This window comes from Poecilia reticulata, chromosome 7, assembly GCF_904066995.2.
Source record: "Poecilia reticulata chromosome 7, P_reticulata-male-v2, whole genome shotgun sequence".
NCBI classification, from domain to species: domain Eukaryota; kingdom Metazoa; phylum Chordata; class Actinopteri; order Cyprinodontiformes; family Poeciliidae; genus Poecilia; species Poecilia reticulata.
In genome coordinates, this window is record NC_088836.1 from 25,304,640 (window position 1) to 25,323,831 (window position 19,192).

Genomic DNA, 19,192 nt, shown 5'->3' on the forward strand with positions numbered 1-19,192 from the left:
AGGCAGCTGGCGGATGCGTACATCAGGAAGATATTCACATATTCTGAGAATGTCGAGCATCTGCCAAAATCTAATTTTATGAAAGCAAAAATGATGGCATGTTTGGAAACGTGGATTCTTCCCTTCTCAATAGGCGTCTTAGACATCGATCCCAATCACTCCACATTGAAAAACTTGCGATTTCAAATATAAATAATAATTATAAAAAACAATAGATGCAAATATTATTTGGCCATCTTGTAAAAGTGTTTTTGTTTTTGTGCAACTTTGATGGCTGTAGTTAAACAGAATGCACTAAAAAGAGCTTGAATAAAACATGATCAAACAAAAGCCTAGCATGCAAGAAACAACATGGAAAGGTCAAAAAGAACACTGGCCATAATTATGGCAGGAGAATTTGCCAGGAATGCACTAATTAAACCACAAACAAATCCCCAGTCCAACTTCCCTTTCTCTCCCTGCAGTTCCACCACAAGCCCACATATTAATCACTGGGGAAGGGGAAACAAATACTTGGCTGCCAGGCGCGGCTGTACTAACTTAGTGTATTGTATTTTGAAACAAGCACAAAGGCGCACATAGATGCCCTCATAATAGCCAGATTTTTAAGTGAGACCAAAGGAGAAGCAGAGCAGGAGGAGGATCCAGATTGGATTAAAAGCTGGACTGAGCTGAAAGTTGAGTAGCCTCCTGCTGGAACAAGGACGGCCACCAATCAGTGCCTCTAATTGAAGTGGTGCGTAAGGTCTTTATTAAAACCAGAGCTGAGAAAAAAAAAAAAAAAGGCAATCAAGGTGGGCTGTGTTTCTGAAACATAGACAGCGATGCACAGTTTAAAGCTCAGTCGGGTTCCTGCTGTGAGTTTGTGTTTGTGAGTTTGTCTACAAATGTGTGTGTAGGATTGGTTGTATCAAGCTGTTCACCTCCAGCGGTGCATCTGCAGGTGTCTTTCTCGTGTGAAGATCTGACTGCTTCCTTGTGTACCTGTGAGCTTCCAGATTTGCAGCTTCTATGACCAAAAGAGGCAGAAATTTTCACAAGCCGTTTTCTCTAGATCCAATTCGAGTCTCAAGTCTTTAATGACTAAAAGTAACATTGTCTTATTGGATCCATACCAATTAGTTCCCTTTTATCACTCACTGGTGTGGGTTATGAGTTCCAATCATTTACTATTCTATCCTGAGGCTTAATTTAACACAAGAGAGAGATGTTGACTCTAGTTTCAGACTTGGACTTGATTTGGACTTAAGTCCTAAAAGCAGATGCATTAGGCTTGAGTTTAACACCCACTGAAAAGACCTGAGACATAAGTTACACCTGTGGAGGTGGATTTGAAACTCATTAAAAATCTCTTTACCACATGTAATAAAGAATTAAAAGCAAGCCAGCACATAAATTACAGACTGCAGCTCAGATAGGTGTTGCTTTGCATGTGCATAATTTTTCTTTATGAAAAGGATGCACTTCATTTATTAGTCAGCAACGTTTGCAAACCATGGTTTGCTAATAGATCAAAGCAATCTGTTCATGTGTTAGCTGTAGGTTCATAATGATCATCTTGAAATGAAACGAGGGGGTCTTGCCTCAGACATCTTATTTTCTCACAGATAAACTAAAGTAACTGCATCATTATTTTTGACACTTTCTGGTTACCAAGATACACATTTTATCGCCTCGCCCCTTATGTTGCACTTTATCTCATAATTTGGGACATGTAGCCATTTGTTTAAATGCAGATTTAAAACATGATTTCCCCAAAAAAATGTTCTGACCCTGATTGAGGAGAAGAAGAGCCTTTATTTCATACTATACATCCATATAGTCAATGTGAACACCTGTGCTATAAGTGTGACAGATATTAAATGTGACAATAAAAGATGTATTTTGACAAATTTGCAAATTCAACATAGCAGATCTCAAATTCTTAAAATTATTTCAGCAATGTCTGATGCATATTTATACACCTAGTTAGATAAATATTACCCTTTATTAATTCAATGCTTTTAGAAGCAGCTCAAACCAGTGCTTTGCATGTTGCATTAAATACTAAAAGATTAAAATGCATCTTAAGTGTTTGGATGTCAAGTTAGACCTAAATCAATTACTACAAAATTTAAACGTTTAATCTGTGTTGAATCACCTGAAATCCGATCCAACCATGAAGTTGTAGGTTCCCTGAGTAAATTTACTATCCAGGATGGCTATGTCATATATGAAATGTTATGAAAGTTGCAGATATTAACTATTTATGTGCACTTATGCTGAGTTGTTTCAGGAATGTATTTGCACACATAGAATGATGAAGCCTTTCTTTGTTAACGCTATAAAAGGGAAACAATTTTGCTATCATCTTTTATTGGTAATTTTAGCACCAAAACAATCAGTAAATCCCTCTGGTTTCTAATTTAGAACTAGAAAACGCTAAACTTGACTCAATGTTCCCTGATCCAACCTCTGAATTCTGAGGTGAATGTTATGCATCATAACTTAAATTTTTAACCTTCATTACATGAGATAATAATTGTTGATCACAAGTCTGAGTATTAAGAGTCTGAAGTCTTGGCTTTTGTAAATCAGGGTCCAGATCTGAGATGAAGGTCGCCATCATTGCTTTTTAGACAGATATTAAGAATAGTCATCTTAATATCTTCTAGTTAAAATTACGCAAAATAATATTATGATGTAGAGGCTGCACAGTGGCGCAGTTGGTAGAGCTGTTGCCTTGTAGCAAGAAGGTTCTGGGTTCAATTCCCGGCTGGGGTCTTTCTGCATGGAGTTTGCATGTTCTCCCTGTGTGTGCGTGGGTTTTCTCCGGGTACTCCGGTTTCCTCCCACAGTCCAAAAACATGACTGTCAGGTAAATTGGCCTCTCCAAATTGCCCCTAGGTGTGAGTGTGTGTGTGCATGGTTGTTTGTCCTGTTTGTCTCTGTGTTGCCCTGCGACAGACTGGCGACCTGTCCAGCCCTGCCTCTCGCCCGAAACGTTAGCTGGAGATAGGCACCAGCAACCCTCCCGACCCCACTGAGGGACAAGGGTGCAAGAAAATGGATGGAATATTATAATGTTAACAAATCATTATTGTCAGTTCTATGACACTGTTGTGTATTCACAGCACACAACCACTTCCTTCCTTTTTCCCTTCCCTTCCTTCTTCCTTTATCCCTTCCTTCCTGTCTCTCTCTCTCTCTGTGTGTGTGTCGTTCAGCTGCTCCTTGCAGTTTGGTGTGAGGGAAAATGTTTTACAGTTCCCTGTGATCCAGATGGCTAACTGTACACAACCTCCAGCGCTGAATGATAAATGGCAAAAAAGCACATTTCATCCATCGCCCAGCTTACCTCTCGGCTGCACACTGATATTCCTGCTGAATGTGTTGTGAAAAGCACAGTTGGATGTATTGAAAGTGGTGTACTCTGGAGAGGGTTTTTACAGCCACTGTGCTGACAGAGGCTACCTTTGCTTTCGGTGTTCATGTCTTAAAGCCGACCAGCTGTGATCAAAATGTTGATCACTTTCCATCAGCTCACACATGGGACTCTGACCTGATGGGAGGCTTCAGCTGTGTTTTGTCCCTGTCCTGTAATACAAAACCACTCAGTTATTAAGCTGTGAGGGATCTATGCTATGGCTTGCCTCTGGAACAGGTGTGTTCTGCTCAGAGATCAGTGGCATAAGCATTGTTCAAGAAGTTTTAAGTGTTAATTGTTGGTAGTACCACCCTATGGGGTGCTATAAAAGCCATCCATCCAGTGAATTAGCTTGTACCTATTACATTTAGTATCTGCGGCTCGGACTGTGCTTGTTTCCTGTTGCCTGTTGTGTTGGGCCATCCACTAGTCTGCTGTAGGACTCAAACCCTGGGGCTCACCCACAACCATAACCACCCTTGTCATACAAGGCTTGCTGCCTGGCTCGGTGGCTGGCTTGCTTGCTGGCTGGTAAAACATCCACACAGTGTGTATGGCTTTCCTAGTTAATCATCTCGCCAACTCATTCTTGCCTGATTGTATTGGCGGCTCCAGGGATCTGCCATAATTGGATCCTTGTAAGTGGGATGGAGGAGCTAAACAACCAGATTGCTGTTTGTTTATACCTTTTCATATATTAGTAACGTGCAGAGACTTCTCAAGCAGCCTGGGACTTCACTCACCGCTTGCTGCTCTAATTAGTAATTCATTCTTAACATATGCCTCAATTGTGGACCTATCCAGCTATTTGTGATTAACTCCACTTTAATTAGAGTCACTCATGCAGACTTTTGGCTCCACATGGACGTGTAATGGGCACTTGAAAACCACCAGTACTTTGCATGGTTATGTGTAGAGGATGGAGAACTTTCTGTGCTTGGACTGGATATTTAACAGCACATGTTTGGAAATACAAGGAGACATTCGCAAGGAATAACATATGGACATCGAAATATTTTTTGTTGAAACCTACAGAATCTATTTGTGGTGCTTTGCAGAAGTATTCATTTTATGTTGCAACCACAAGTTTCAGTGTAATTTGTTGAGCATTTATATGACACACCAACAAGCAGCAGTTCATGATATGAAGTGGAATTAAAATGATCTTTTCTTTTCAAAAATATTTAAAAATTAAAAATCTGAATAGTACAGTGCACATTTGTATTTCGTCCCTCTTACTAAATGCAATGTAAAACCACTTTTTGTTGCAAATACAGCTGCAAATCTGTTCAGGGATGGGTAATGCATGTTAACATCTTCTCCCACCTGAGTTGTGGATCACTGAAGCTTCTCTGGATTTAATAATGTGGGTATCTTGGTTATCTTCTCTCCCCAGCAGGTCAGGATCATGACTAATTGGCTTTTTTTATGTTTACATAATGAATTGAATTGTGTTCTACGAGATGGTAAAAACTTGCTATTTACCCACTTGTAATATCTCAGTATGTCCTTGATTTTCTTTTGGTCTTCATGTTGCTATTTGTTCATTATTCGTCTTTAACAAACCTTTGAGGCCTGCAGACATAGATTATGTGCTTATTAGGTTACTTATTATGAATCCAAGTGGTTGTATTGGATCAAGTCTGTGCAGAGACCTTTGGAAGAGAGGGTGCTCAAAGTAAAAAAAAAGGGCATAAAGAAGAAGATTTTAAAACATCTTACATGCAGAATAATAGCAACCTACATTCATCAAGAATCTAACGCAAAGTCGCATTATACTTTATCATTGTCATTAGGTGGGTACTCAGGTGCAGAATAAGTTATTTATGCGTTAATGGGACATTTTGATTCATCAAATTGTGGCAGGTTTGGCTTTCCATACATACTGCAGTCCAAATTATTAGTACAGTATTTTAAGCTACTGTTTATGTGGCATTTTCAGATTTGAGCTGCAAATGTTATGGACCGAACCTTTTTTGTAGCAGCTGAAGTTCTACATCAGTAACTTCATTACATTCACGGTCGCTCACCTCCAGCCCAGATCCTGTGTGCAGTGGTGAGGACACGCCTGGTAATAAGATTAGGTGAGAGGAGGTCGAAAACAAACTGAAGGTAGGCTGTATCTGCACTTTGAGGCATGTTCCTCAGGTGGAAGTCAAGGTTTTAATTAGCTAAATTGTTATTAGTAGTTAAATGTTATTGTTGTGGGGCACAGGCAGATCCCCACACTCTTACAGGAAAAAAAAGGCAGGTGCTTACACACCCTGCAAACCCCCATCTGTACATACCCGCCCTGGATTGCATTCAGGGGTTAAATAAAATGTCAAATTCCAACTTTTCAGATTTGTTGTTCTAAATTGTCAAAAACCCTGTGTCGTGTTCCTCACAGTTCTCAATTATGATCCGGTTTTTAACTGATTTCAGATATAAGAGCTTAATTTAAATCTGCGGTGCGTTGAATTGTGTGCCTTGAGTCCTTGACAGCACAGAGAGGCTCACACTGAGTTTAATCTAACAGTTTCTCACCTTTCAACAACTTGTCACCGCCCACTGGTTCAACAACGTAACTTAATCAACTAGGATTACATATTTCTTTTATCAGCTCCTTTGCAGTAATTAAGTTGCACCTTTGTCAGACAGCCCCCATGTCACCTTGAAGAACGTGTGTGAAATGAGAATGTTTGGACATTTTCATGATAAGGAATTTAAACATATCTCTCACTGCCAACTGTCCTTCCGATGTATAGCTATAGTGGAGGCTTTGCAAAATAAATTAAAAATACTTGACACATTGGAGGACTCTAATACCAAATGCCAGTAATTAAATGGCCCCAGCTTTGAAGATTAACTGCAGAACGGGGGTTTGTGGGGAAACTCATGCAGGGACGGGGGCATTTTAGTCACATGGCCCTGAGTTCCCCCACAGATAAAGCTCATTTTCTCTAGCAGTGGGGTAGAAAGTGTGGTGAGCACAGCCCATTTGGTTTTAGCCTCACATGGGGCCCACAGGGGTAGCCAGCATTTTATTTAAGGTCACAACGAATAAATGGGACTCAGGCGGTGTCTGGCAGGTTACAGTGGACAGGGCTTCGGCTGGGGCCTTCCAACCCCGCTGCCCCCAGGCGCCCTCTCCATCTTTTCTTGCAGAAGACCGCAGGTCTTTCCCTGCTTTCCATTTTCCTCTCTGATATCCCAGGAAAATATCTCACAACTCTCCTGCTTCTAATGCCAACACTGTGTCAAAGGGTAATGGCATGTTAAAATCCTCCTCAGGTTGTTTAAAAGGGTAACTGCCTAAGAAACAAACGAAAAAAAAAAAAAAAATAGGGGGGAAATAACAGGAATCCCAGTTGAAATTCTCCTAATTGTGTTTAATGAGAAACAAAGAAATGATACATGGGGAGCCCTGACATTGTTGAGACGGCTTTGTTTAACAAGGGAAACACTCACCCCCCCCTCCCATGGTACGCCAGATCAGATGATCCACTGAGGGGTGACCCTATGCTTGAGCCATTCTGTAATAAAAGCCATAATAGGGTTTCAGAGGGAATGAGTGGCCATAACAGTTTAAGGGCTTTTCTCTCAGGTGGAGGCAACAAAAAGCTACAGAGATGGATATTGGCTGCCAGTCAAGCTTTGTATCAGTGACTGTGCTTTTGAGGAAATATGAGTGGCTGGACTGCTGTCTCATCTCAGCATGCATGATTCAGAGTGAGAGGGACTGGAGCTCACGCTGAAGCCAAGCTGCTCTGAAGAGCTGTTGGTTTGTCAGTGGGCCATGTGTTTTACCCAGGAAAGAGGAGGGCGACTGGGGGGCTGCGGAGGGGGATGGGGGGGACCCATCGAGTTCTACCTTCAGTCTGATGCCTTCTGTACAAGTGCTAAACAAGGAGTAGCAGTGTTTCCCATATCTGTCAAGTACTTTGCCTAATCACTTCTCACCATTTCTAAACTTGTTATCTCCTGATGCTGTATAAATGTCTGATATGTGTGGAAAGAAAAAGCTTAGTAAGCGTTTAGGAAGCATAGTGACTTCTGTTGTAATTGATATACTAAGGTCTCTCAGTGCAGCACATACCAGGCAAGCTGCAAAAATGTTCAAACTGTGTGACTCAGAGATAAACACTGATAAAACCATCTTATGAATAGTTGTGTATTCTAGGAATAATACAGTATATTTCTATGCCTACTTGAAAACGGAGTAGTAACAGTAAAAGTCTGGAACAGTAAAATCTCTGACAATGTGATGCTGCTGACTTTACCTTTTTCCTGTCAATGTATTGTCAATAAAACCCTCCACACATACACTCGCGTGTAGGGTGTGTGTGTGTATATATATATATATATATATATATATATATATATATATATATATATATATACAATTAAAAAACATTCCATTTGACTAATAATGTCCATTCAAACTGATCTTTCAGTGTTGTAGTGTAGCCGCCATCCAGAAGAGGGCACCACTGGTCATCCTTAAGTAGAGCCAATTGACAGTTGTATGACAAATAATCATGGCAGAGGCATCCAAGAACAGGGAAGTGAAATGTGCACAGTCCATGACAAAATGCAAAATGCTTTCGTGAGTTAACATTCCTTCAAAAAAAAACCTCAATCACCTCTTAGAGGCGCTACAACAAGGAAGTAGCTGAATTGAACACACAACTAACAGTACAAAGTGTCAATCTCACTACTAATTGTTAAACTCTCTTGACACCAGAGCTTAATTTTTAACTTAAATGTTAATGGGGAATTGGGTGTTTCACACATTTTATTCTTGTTACAACTTTTTTTTTTTTTTTTTTTTTGCTATTAAGCAACCTCAGAGGTTTCTATTCTGTTATATTTTATAAATATGTGTAGGTTCAATAATGTGTGGGAAAACAAATGTATTTTGTTTTTTCAGTATTTAATACAACTGCAACAGAAAAGCTTAAGATATAATAAGGTGATTATTTTTTTAAATGTAGCATTTTACAAAAAAAGTGTCCTTCATGTTCTTGTATGAAGGCCCTCTTTACAAGAAAAGGCCATGTTCCCTTACATGTTCCCAAGGATTATATTTATTATTTTCAGCGGTAATCAAGTGTTTGCTCTCATTCAGCTGGGCTATTTATGTGGTGTGTTTCTGTGGGATGTTGGAAGGGCAGGAGAAGGAGCCATCATGAGTCTCATTAGCCAATCAGAAAGAAATATTCAAACATGTACGCCAATGTTGCCCTATTCAGCCAATTATTCAGCCAACAATTTTCTATCTTAAATCGATTTATTATAATTATAGATTGTTAAACATGCATAAAAACAACACATCTTTCCAACTGAACACAATTATTACAATACTTGAATTTTTGCAATTCTGTGACACTGCTGATGTAGGAAAATAGGTTGAGTTACGAGATGCTGACAGAGAAGTGAAAGTGGGTGAAAGGTCAGAAAAGCCCAGATCTGTCCTTTCACTTACTAATCTAGAGTCAGACATGGCAATAACACTGCTGTGGATTAGATAATATATCTAAAACTAAATATTGAACTACATATTTAGCTCTTATTGTCATTTTTAAATATCTCTGACATAATTGAAAACAAAAAAAATAGATAAATGTCTGAATATAACAAATAATATGAAAATAATTTTAAAAATGACTGAAGTTATTTGTACGCTTATACTTATTGAGCTTCTAACATCGTCAACTCTATCGTTGATGCATTATGTTTCGTTCTATGAAGCCTATGTCTCAATGCGGAACATTCACAATGTTATTTCTTTTTTTCAAACATATGCATGGAAATTAGGTATGAATATGATTATGCAGATTGGGAAAGGGAGAAAGGAGCCATGGGTGCCAAATGTCAGATGTCAGGTATGCATTTTCAGACCCTTGTGGGATAGAGATGATTATCATGGTAATTATTCAGCATTTGAACAATCCGTTTTTTCTGTGCAGAACACTGGGAAGCACATCTGCCCAGGGACCTGATGTTGGTGTTTGTCTGCCTGTCTGCCACCACAAACATTAAGTGTGTTAGTCGGGGAAATGGCGGGCGACAAGAAGAGGGTGAGGAAGAGAGTGTGAAGTCTGCAACTCAGCTGAGACAAACTTTAGGAAGGGAAGAAGTAGTTTCTGTTTCCTTCCTCTGCCTTTTCTTAGCTCCTATCTTTGGCTCATTTTAGCATAAAGAGATTGGATTGGAAGAGGAGCAGATATCAGTCATCTTTATATCCCAGCTGGGGGAGAGCTGGCTCAGGCCCCAGCTCTTCTCTCTTTATGGTTTCCTTCCCCTTCTTTTGTTTTCATGCCACGTTCTGTTCATCCTTTTATACAATATACTCTAAGGCCAGTCTTATGATTTAATATGCATGATAAATCTTTATCCTGTGTTCATACCCGTTATTTGTGGCACTGAACACCCCAATCTCAGACACAGCTGTGCTGACAGGGAAATGCCGTGCTGCGAATGGCCAACAGGAGAATTAGATGGCCTCCCCCATACTGCTAGTCATTAACCCTGTAACTGGAGGCTGACCCCAACACCTACACAGAAGCACGCTTCGTGCTCGTCATAAGGCTTTGTCGCCACTCCTTGATGTCACTGTCGGTCCTGATATACTCTGCTGAGCACATGGCCATGGCTCAGTTCCCTGATGGCTGCCTACTCACACACAACTCACTCCACACAATGCTCCTGTACTCCACACTGACACCCATTAACTGCTAAACGCAGTGCTTAATGTAATAGATGATAGATTCTAACACTGTCTGCATGGCGCTTTATCAACATGCAAGTAATGTTTAAGCACATAAAGTTTTCAGCTTAAAAGTGTTGTAAAATAATGAGCTGAGTTGCAGTGTTAACATTTTCCTCTGCTGCTTCCGAACAAAGGATTTAGATTGCGTATATTTCTTTGACTTTCCTCTTACTATCAGGGGAAAGTTTGCCTGAAATTTTGTGACACTTTGACCTTGAGCCTCGGTTTTCCCCTGGAAGTCAGAAACTGACATAGAGATGATGAGGATAGCGTGAACAGACAGCTTAAAAGGCGGGCTGAGTTTGTGCTCCGAGACAGCCTGAAAAAGCAGCCACGTATTTGCTCTGGAGGGATTTTATTTCCAGTTATGACTGAAAGATAGAGAAACTTCCTCCATAAATTTTTAACTAGGGTCAACCCAGGACAAGTTATGCATGTAAACAAGTTTCTAATAGTAAACTAGCCTTATAAGAAGCTTGACTCTTAATTTAAATTCTCCCCAGTTTCCCCGGGCTCTCTTGCATGTGGAAAAAACTCAAAAATGCATAAATGTATAAAGGTAGAGCTTAAAGATTAGTCACAAACAGATTATTTTTGCATGTTATCTTTACAGATTCTTGGATTTCATTATGTATGGGCACGAGATTGGTTACTGGTGTTTATCAACGTTTTGTCAAGATTTTAAGCTGCCACAGTTTCAAAAGTGCAAACATTTTAGTTCAGACCATTCCTGGGATTTGAATACAATCCCACAGAAAGTGCCACAGTGGCTGAGTTTTTTTCTTCAGCTGTAAGGAACATAGAGTAGCAGTCACTGCCGTCATTGTGTGGAAGCTAAATGAGAATCTCCCACCACTCTTAAAAACATTTTACTTTCAAACTGAATGTCAATTAAATATCCGACTAAATAACCAGCTAATGTCACTTCATTATACTTGTGTCACTACAGACCATAATGGTCAAAATGGGTAATGGAAGCACTTGAAAACTAATAATAAATTTAGCTGGGTTTCATTCTATATATTTGCATAAGTCTACATATCAAATTATTAATAATCTCTGCAATATTTTTGCAGCAGAAGGAATAATTGTTGCTTTTAGATACAGATACAGATTTATGTTTTACTTTTTTGTGAAATACCATAATTATATGATTTTGTGGTACTTCTCCAGGTGAACTACAGTGAGTCTTATGCCTAATTGTGCTAATTTTAACTCTTTTTTAAATTTTACTCATGACATTCAATAGTGTTGCAGTTTTAGAGATAAGATTGAATTTAATAATTTTCCGAATGGTTCCTTCAAAAGCACATCTGTGGGATATACTTTTTCACAATGAGAAATCAGCCATCCAACAAGTAAGTGTTTGGCTTCATTGTATTTACAAATTAGTGTTGGAGAATAGTTTTTACTTTAATTCTTAAGCACCGGGAATTTCTTAAAACAAAGTGCTGCGTTTAACATTAACATGCGTACCTTTGTAATTTCAAAGCCAAATGCACAAATACTTTTTATGTTTTGCTTAGCCGAGAACAGGATTCTCAGGGTTGAAGTCTTCCATGTTTCATTTCCACTCTTTTGCTCTTTTTTTTCCCACAGGCTAAAAAACCCCACCAATATTCATGAACATCTGGCTTTTGTCTTCAGTGGAAAGCATACAGTTGGCAAATGTCTCTCTCTGCAGTAGTTGTGGGTATTTGTCTGCTCCTGCTCCCATAGGCAGTGATGCTAATTTAAGAGACAATTCTGTGGCTGTGTTCACTCTTGCATCCAGAAAATATTGTAAATTTGAAAAAGAAACACTGGGACTACAAAGCTGACAGGAACACTAGTCAGTTAATACTAGATAGTCTTCACAGTGGTCAGTAGTCATACGTCAATCCAATACAACATTGCAATATTGCAGTAAATATCATATATATTTATCATAAAACTTAGATAAGTGGAATTTGTCTCATGAAGTTCTGTCAGAGTTTCTTTCGGGATTTGACTTGGCTTAAATAGTTTTTAACAGATTAGTAAAGGATACATGTGAGACTGGCCAACAGCAAAAAAATAAAAATAAATAAATAAATAAAAAATAATAATAATAATAATAATAAGGTGACAGAGTGGCAGACAAAATGCAAACCTTTTTTAAGAACAATTGGAGGTACATGACTTAAAACAATAAGGCTGACATCAGATTTGTTGTTTCCTTTTGACTCTACAGTCAAAATGCAAATACTTGACTAATCAATCCTCAATAGCAACAAAGATTCTGTAAAAGCTGTTGGAAATGCATTAAAAAAAAAGTATTTTAGTACTTTTTTTTATCACTGTTTCCTTTATGAGCTCAATTAACCCAAACTGCTGTACTCTACTGTGATTACATATTCTTTAAAATAGTTTGAATTAAAAAAAATATATTTTCTAAAAATGAAATGGGGATTGCTACATTTTCGTAATCTTTATTCAAGATCCAATATTGTGGATCTTCTGTCTAGAGCTTCATTACCCTAGAAGTTAGATGACTTTATATTGTTTAAGTCAAGGTCAACATGAAAAAAGTCAAGTCAACCTTGACTAGTCGTTGAAACATCACAGAAACACAGCAGAGAAGACTTCGCAGAAGCTTCCAAGCTTTATAAAATATTTTCACAGCAAATACCGACAAAAGACAGCTTGGACAGCAGTATGTTATGCAGAATAACAAGAACGTTATTCCAGACTTCTTCAGCGCCAGCTCTGGTGAACTTCTGTCCCTGTGGCCTGAAAAGTTGCACAAAGTCGAGTTTTAGTATTTTTTCCCAAACACCAGCTGGTACTAGTGATTTGACATACGCATATCCTAGACAGCTGTACACATTGGAACATTATATGTTAAACTTATCATAAGCGATCGCGGTTGATTTAGAGCACAGATAAACTCAATGCACCTACCTGCTGCTTCAGGCGGCTCTCCCTCGATGCGCAGCAGGCTGCTCCAGAGACTCCAGGCAGCGGCTCTCTGACTTTGTGAGATGAACCGACCTGCCAACGACAACAGGGGTAGAGATTTTTCTGCTGTCATACAGTGTTTTTATAAACACTAATACTGCCATGATAGGCCCTTCAACACGCAGGATGACGCTGATCATGTTGAAAATCAGTTAAACGGATGAGAAAGAGCCAAACATGTAACAAGTTGCACGATATTCCGGTAGTCTTTGCCAGAGCTTGTTGAACCCCTTTGATAATTTACTTACACATTGTTTATACAGCTGAAACTATCTGACATTTCCCACCCAGTTCCTGTCATGTGATTGTGACTAATAGATGTGAAACAAAAAGTCATCGGCTAGTCTAAAAGTCGACCAGTTGGTACGACTTCTCCATTACACACTTAAGTAATGTGAGGTCTGTGTTGGATGAAATCTGTGGAGGATTTAAAATTCAATTGCACAAAATAATTCAATGTTAATCATTAACTTTACACCAGAATTAAATATGCAATTGAAAATCTTTCTTTTAAGTAATTTCCATGTTGCTACACTCTAAAAAGTGTATTTGGGCTGCAGTTCATCTTATGGACTTATTTACATTAATGTCACTTAAAATCCTTCTGCTTTTGCTATGACAACTTATTTTTTGTTTCAATTAACTCATAACTTACAAATCTTTAACCTAAATGAACTTTTCACTTTGACTTTACTTAAAAAAAACAAGTTCAATGCCAGTTTTGTATCCTACGTCTGACCAACCCAGTTTATTATGGTCATCCAACTCAATTCACTACGTCCTTCGAACTCAATTTGCTAAGTTTTTATAACTTAATTCATAAAGGGGTTTAACATGACAAATTTAAGTCACTCTTACTCAAATCATTTATTTCGTTCTAATAAACATTTAAAATCTCTTTGACTTAATTCTACAGAAAGTCAACTCAAACTTTTAAGTACTTCCAAACTACATATTTTATAACTTCTTAGTTTGCAGCCTAATACTCTTTTTACAGTGTCCTCTAAATACACTCTAACTTAAAAGTTACAGATCTTTTCCTTAAAGGATTTTTTACTTTGACTTTACTTGAAATAATTAAGTTCAATACCATATTTGTATTCCACGTCTGACACCATGGCTCAAGCTTACCAGGGACAGATTCTGTACCAACCTGGGTGCTGTGGTGGTGCAGGGGTAGAGCACAATCCACATGAGGAGGACTTAGTCCTTGGCGCAGCCTTCGCAGGTTTGATGCCCAACCTGGTGACCTTAGCTGCAGGTCTTCCTCTCTGTCATTAACCACTTTCCTGAATAACTACGCTCAAATAAAGGCTGCCTCAGCCAAAAACCCTTTGAAAAAAGAGATCCTTCATTAACTTACTTCTTTATTTGAAGTAAACTAAATGATTTGAGTAAGGTTTACTTAGATTTGTCATCTTAAACATACTTAATAAATTTGTTAAAAACGAAAATTAACATATTGAGTTGGATGATTATAATATATTTTTTGTTAAACTTACTAAATGAAGTTGGATACACTTAATTGAATTGCTTGTTACCAATTGAAGCAATTCAATTAAGTTGGTTCAACTAATTTCTTTTTAGAGTGTAACCAAGCATTCAAAATGTAAAAATGTATTTAAATTGTCTCCATTTTAAGTTATTCTTTTCACGTATTTTCTTATTTCAGTTTCTTTTCTGTGTTCTATCTAAATCCCTTTGGTTTGGCACAAAGACTTTTTGTGAAAATTAACTTCATCACTGTAAACACGGATGCTCTTTTCTATGCGACTCCCCTCTGACTGTACCCTGGGCTCTTTAATCTACTCAAACAAAACATTATAGCCTTTGTTAATCACGCAGATAGGTCTAAAAGGATCTGACCAGCCCAGACTGGCACAGTCTGAAATACGCAGATCTTATTTACCCTGATTTGTTGTTGTTGTTGTTGTTGTTGTTGTTGTTGTTTTTCTTTGCATTTCAGAGTTGTGTAATGCATCCAAATCAGGGTTCAACAAGCCAAAGTCACAGCAAGTTGCTGAGGGAATGAGTCAAGTATTGTAGCAGTGTTTTTATTCCTGTCTCCTTGCCTCTTCGCTGCTCACTCCGCCATCAATAGGTCTCATTCAGCTGAGGCTTTTCTTTCAGTCTGTGTTGGATTGTGGCAACAATTGCCTCTTGACGGAGCAGAGAGGATGGCTTGTCAAGGTCAGAACTGTGCGCTAATTAGCGTTCACCACCGAACTGCCGGGTTGACTCCTGTGCCCTTCACCCCCGAGGCCTCCTGGCATTACGTGTGGGTGTGTGTTGTGTTCTCTATCAAGTTTTTCCCTGCCCTTTCTCTTCCACTGCAAAGGCCAGACATCTGAGACTGTCTGTACAATAACGTGCAAACTCTGTCATGCATCTCTCTGCCTCATATGGGACGGTCATTCACTTTCTGGCAAGGAGACAGAGGGGGACGGAAGAGGGAAATCAGGAGTTTGGAGTGGAAGTCGGTACCTAACATGAGTATCCCATTAGGGTTTATGTGTTTGCTATAGCATGTGATCAGAGTGACAGGAAAGGGCTTAAGGGAGAATGCAAAAGAGAAAACAATTCCACAACGGCCATAGCAAACAAGGTACATCCAGCTGATGCCCATGCAGAGAAAAAAGTAAGTAAATAACAACCAAAAAAAGTTTACAGAATAATGACGACAACCACAAATACAATGGCAAAAGTTCAGCCATATCTTCGGGGGTAATTTTAAGCCCTTCACATGGGAACAGCAATTTCCTGCAGCTCCGTGTCCGAGCAATATTACTGTGAAATCATTAGACTAATTCATCATCCTTGACTTCCCTGTGTTTTCTGCCGGACTATTGGGAGAAAATGGCGGTTTAATTGCATGCCATAGAATTCAGATGTAAGCTCAGAGTCATTCTCTTTGCTTCTCCAGCACTCCAGCCACTTACTGAATTAGCTTTAAGCTGCTGTTACTGAACAATACACGTGTCTTTACAGACACCGGATTGTCAAACGACTGGAATGCCTCGGCTGCGTTTCCTTCTTCATCACTGTTCTAATGTGAGACGCTGTATTCTGTATCTAGCCTGTAGCCTGTACATTACAGTAATTGCTTTGCACTACATAGTAACAGCGGTTCAGAGATATTGATCCAATTTGGCTTAAACATCATGTCTGGCAGAAACATTTTTCCTTGTATCATTTCTTGTTATTTATTAATTCCTCCTACATAAACTTGAATGTTTTTCTTTATTTTTTTATTAAATGTGGGTGAAATGTATTCCGTCCGTGTACGTCTTTGTGAGGCACAGATATGTTAACGAGTCTGTACTCTAAGCAGCATCCACATGGATGCTTCTGCTCCAGTCACTGTTGTGGCAACTTACAGGCTGATGAAACACATGCACGGAGCTTGCCTCTATTAATTTTTGTTTATTATGTATTTATGCTCTGAGCCTGAGATTTGCTGTGATCAAATGCATCTGTTTCGGCATGGATCAGCGCTTAACTTTGGCACAACGCTGTCTCCATCACTTCCTGCTTTCTATCTATACCTCTCTGTTGTTTCCCTGCAAGCTACATCCTTTTTCTCTCTTCAGCCTTTTATACATTTAAGCCTACAATCTCTTTGAGCCTCCAGTCCTAAAAAAAAAAAAGATTAGTTCATTTAATGGTCAGACAGTATTTTACAGACTTATTAAAAGATATTTAAATAACCAGGTCAAGTTAAGGACAGGATATGCTATTCTTTGACTATTTCAATTTTGAATTATGAATGCTTTAAGATCTTCTATTTCTGTTTTAAAAATTTGAACTCATATCTGCTCATTAAGCAAACATAATAAAGTGATTATAATCATACGTTAACAAAAAAACAACAAAATATGCTGAACTTTAGCAAACTCCTCTTGACTTGAAAGCAAATTAGATTCAGAAAAGAAACTGAGTGGACAGTCACGCACTGTGCTTTCTGTAATTTGTTTATCATTCTTTAAACAAATACTTGAATATGTTTTTCCCCCTCAAGATAATGTATCCTTCTGCTAGAAAAAAAAGAATCTTGTCAAAATTCATTACATTTTCTCTATTTTAAAGCACGGTAGCATCTATTAGCTATCCGCTACATTAGTAACAAACAAATATGTTCTGAGCAGTTGTTGCCTGCAGAATGCATCAAAGGTTCAGTCTAGCATAAAAATCCCATCAGCTCCTTGGCCCAATATAAGAGACATTTTTTTTATTCATCATGTCCTAATGCCATCTCTTTAATACTCTCAGTGCTTTCTAGTAAAAGAAAGGTTTGCTCTCTCAGCATTTCCACTGTGACATACCAGCCCAGTGTGGAAAATTGCAGGTGCTTTTAGTGAGACTCAGTAATGAGTAAGCTGTAGACATGGAATCCAAGCTGAATAACCAATGAGTACTAAAAAGACATGTAGTGTCATAGCAGTGGAGACATGTGGAAACACTATTTCTAAGAGCAGAGGCTTTACAAGAGCGAGGAATTACTACTGTCAAGAACTAGGCCATAGAGTAGGTTGCGTCCATATGCTTACTTTAGTAGGTCAGTTGCATGCAGTATTCAAAAACTAAAATAATAAAATAATGATCTTGCATAAGTTTTTCAACTGTGAGAAAAAGCTATTTTTTGGTTTCAAATCTGTTAGTTCATAATGTACCAATTCACAGCAAACACGCCCAAAATACATTTTTACGAGACACATTTACTTTATATCAAGTCCATTTAATCACTAATCATACACAAGGCAATCCTTTACAAGGTAAGGGAAGGTAATTTTATTTATGTAGCACATTTTCAGCAGCAATACAAAGTGCAAAGACATCCAAGCGATGAGATTAACAGACAGCTCGGTATGTCAAACACCTAAAAGGATTGTTTAAGAAGAAACACATTAAAATGAACATTTTGGTATAGATCCAAATCTAATCTTTATTTTCACGCTTCAGTGATCAAACAGCTCATTAGACTCTTTGACCAAAAGGTGCAGTAAATTAAAATATTTTCAGTACAGATTTAAAGGAGCCAACAGCCTCAACGTATCTCAGGTTTTCAGGGAGTTTGTTGCCGGGTTGAGGAATATAAAAGTTAAATGTTATCTCTCCTTGTTTATTTCTGATCACGAGAACAAAGTAAGCAAGTTTCTAATTATTTAAGAGTCTATTTGATTCATAGTTGATAAAAAAAAACAAACTCAGAACATATTTTAGCCTAAGAAGATTTAGTGTTGCTTAGATGAATAACAGGATATTTAAAAGTATTATTTAACAAACAGGAAGCCAGTGGATCCATTTAAGAACTGGTGTGATATAATCCATGTTCCTGGTGTTGGTCAGGACTCTGGCAGCAGCTTTTTGAATGAGCTGCGCTGCAATTAACAGCGCAATGATCTAGCCTGGATGAGAACTTGCTCGATTCTCATCTGACTTCATTGCTCCGTTTGGACTTTCTCCAAAAACTAGCACCACACAGATCACTGCTGTTTTGTTAAGCTATACAGGTAAAACATTTTTGAACAGCTGTTATTTTCTGAATGAGCCTTGCTGAAGAACGTGTGTGCTGATCGAGAGCATAATTCATGAAAGAACCCCCACTGGGCGCAGTCAAAGTCAGCTGTAGAAGATTTATCCAAGGAATGCCAAATGCATCGAGTTGACTTTCCGGCACTCCTTCCTCTTGAGGAAGCATGTGGTGTTGGTGAAAGGAAATATGCAAAAATACCCTTTCCCATTGTTGCTGTATTACTTTGAATTTGATCTTAATTGCGGCGTATGCTGCATGCAAAATGAACCTTTCCCTCTATTGTTTCTTGAGGAGAAGAATGACAGGTTCAAGACACCAGTCAGAAAAATACTGGCCATAAAAGCGCTTACAGTTTCAGATTAATCTGACACATCAATAAACACATGCCAGTTAACAGGTAGTGTGGAAATCATGGTTTAGAAGGTAAAGCTTCAGATAAAACATTATTCTGCTGTGTTGCTTCTACACAAAGGCACCACATGGGAGAATCAACACCTCATCACAAATGTGTCAAGTATGC

At 38.5% G+C, this 19,192-nt stretch overlaps 1 protein-coding gene and 1 long non-coding RNA gene across 9 annotated transcripts in view; one reads left to right on the forward strand and one right to left on the reverse strand.

Annotated features, from left to right (window-relative positions):
• Positions 1 to 19,192, forward strand: part of camta1a (calmodulin binding transcription activator 1a) — a 390,768-nt gene that overhangs the window by 68,589 nt on the left and 302,987 nt on the right. The gene's annotated exons all lie outside the window — the stretch shown is intronic.
• On the reverse strand, positions 12,765 to 13,508 carry LOC103467686 (uncharacterized). Its single transcript, XR_534102.3, has 2 exons — positions 13,083 to 13,508; positions 12,765 to 12,911 (listed from the first exon to the last, which is right to left on the reverse strand). It is a non-coding gene; the product is annotated as an uncharacterized LOC103467686 (long non-coding RNA).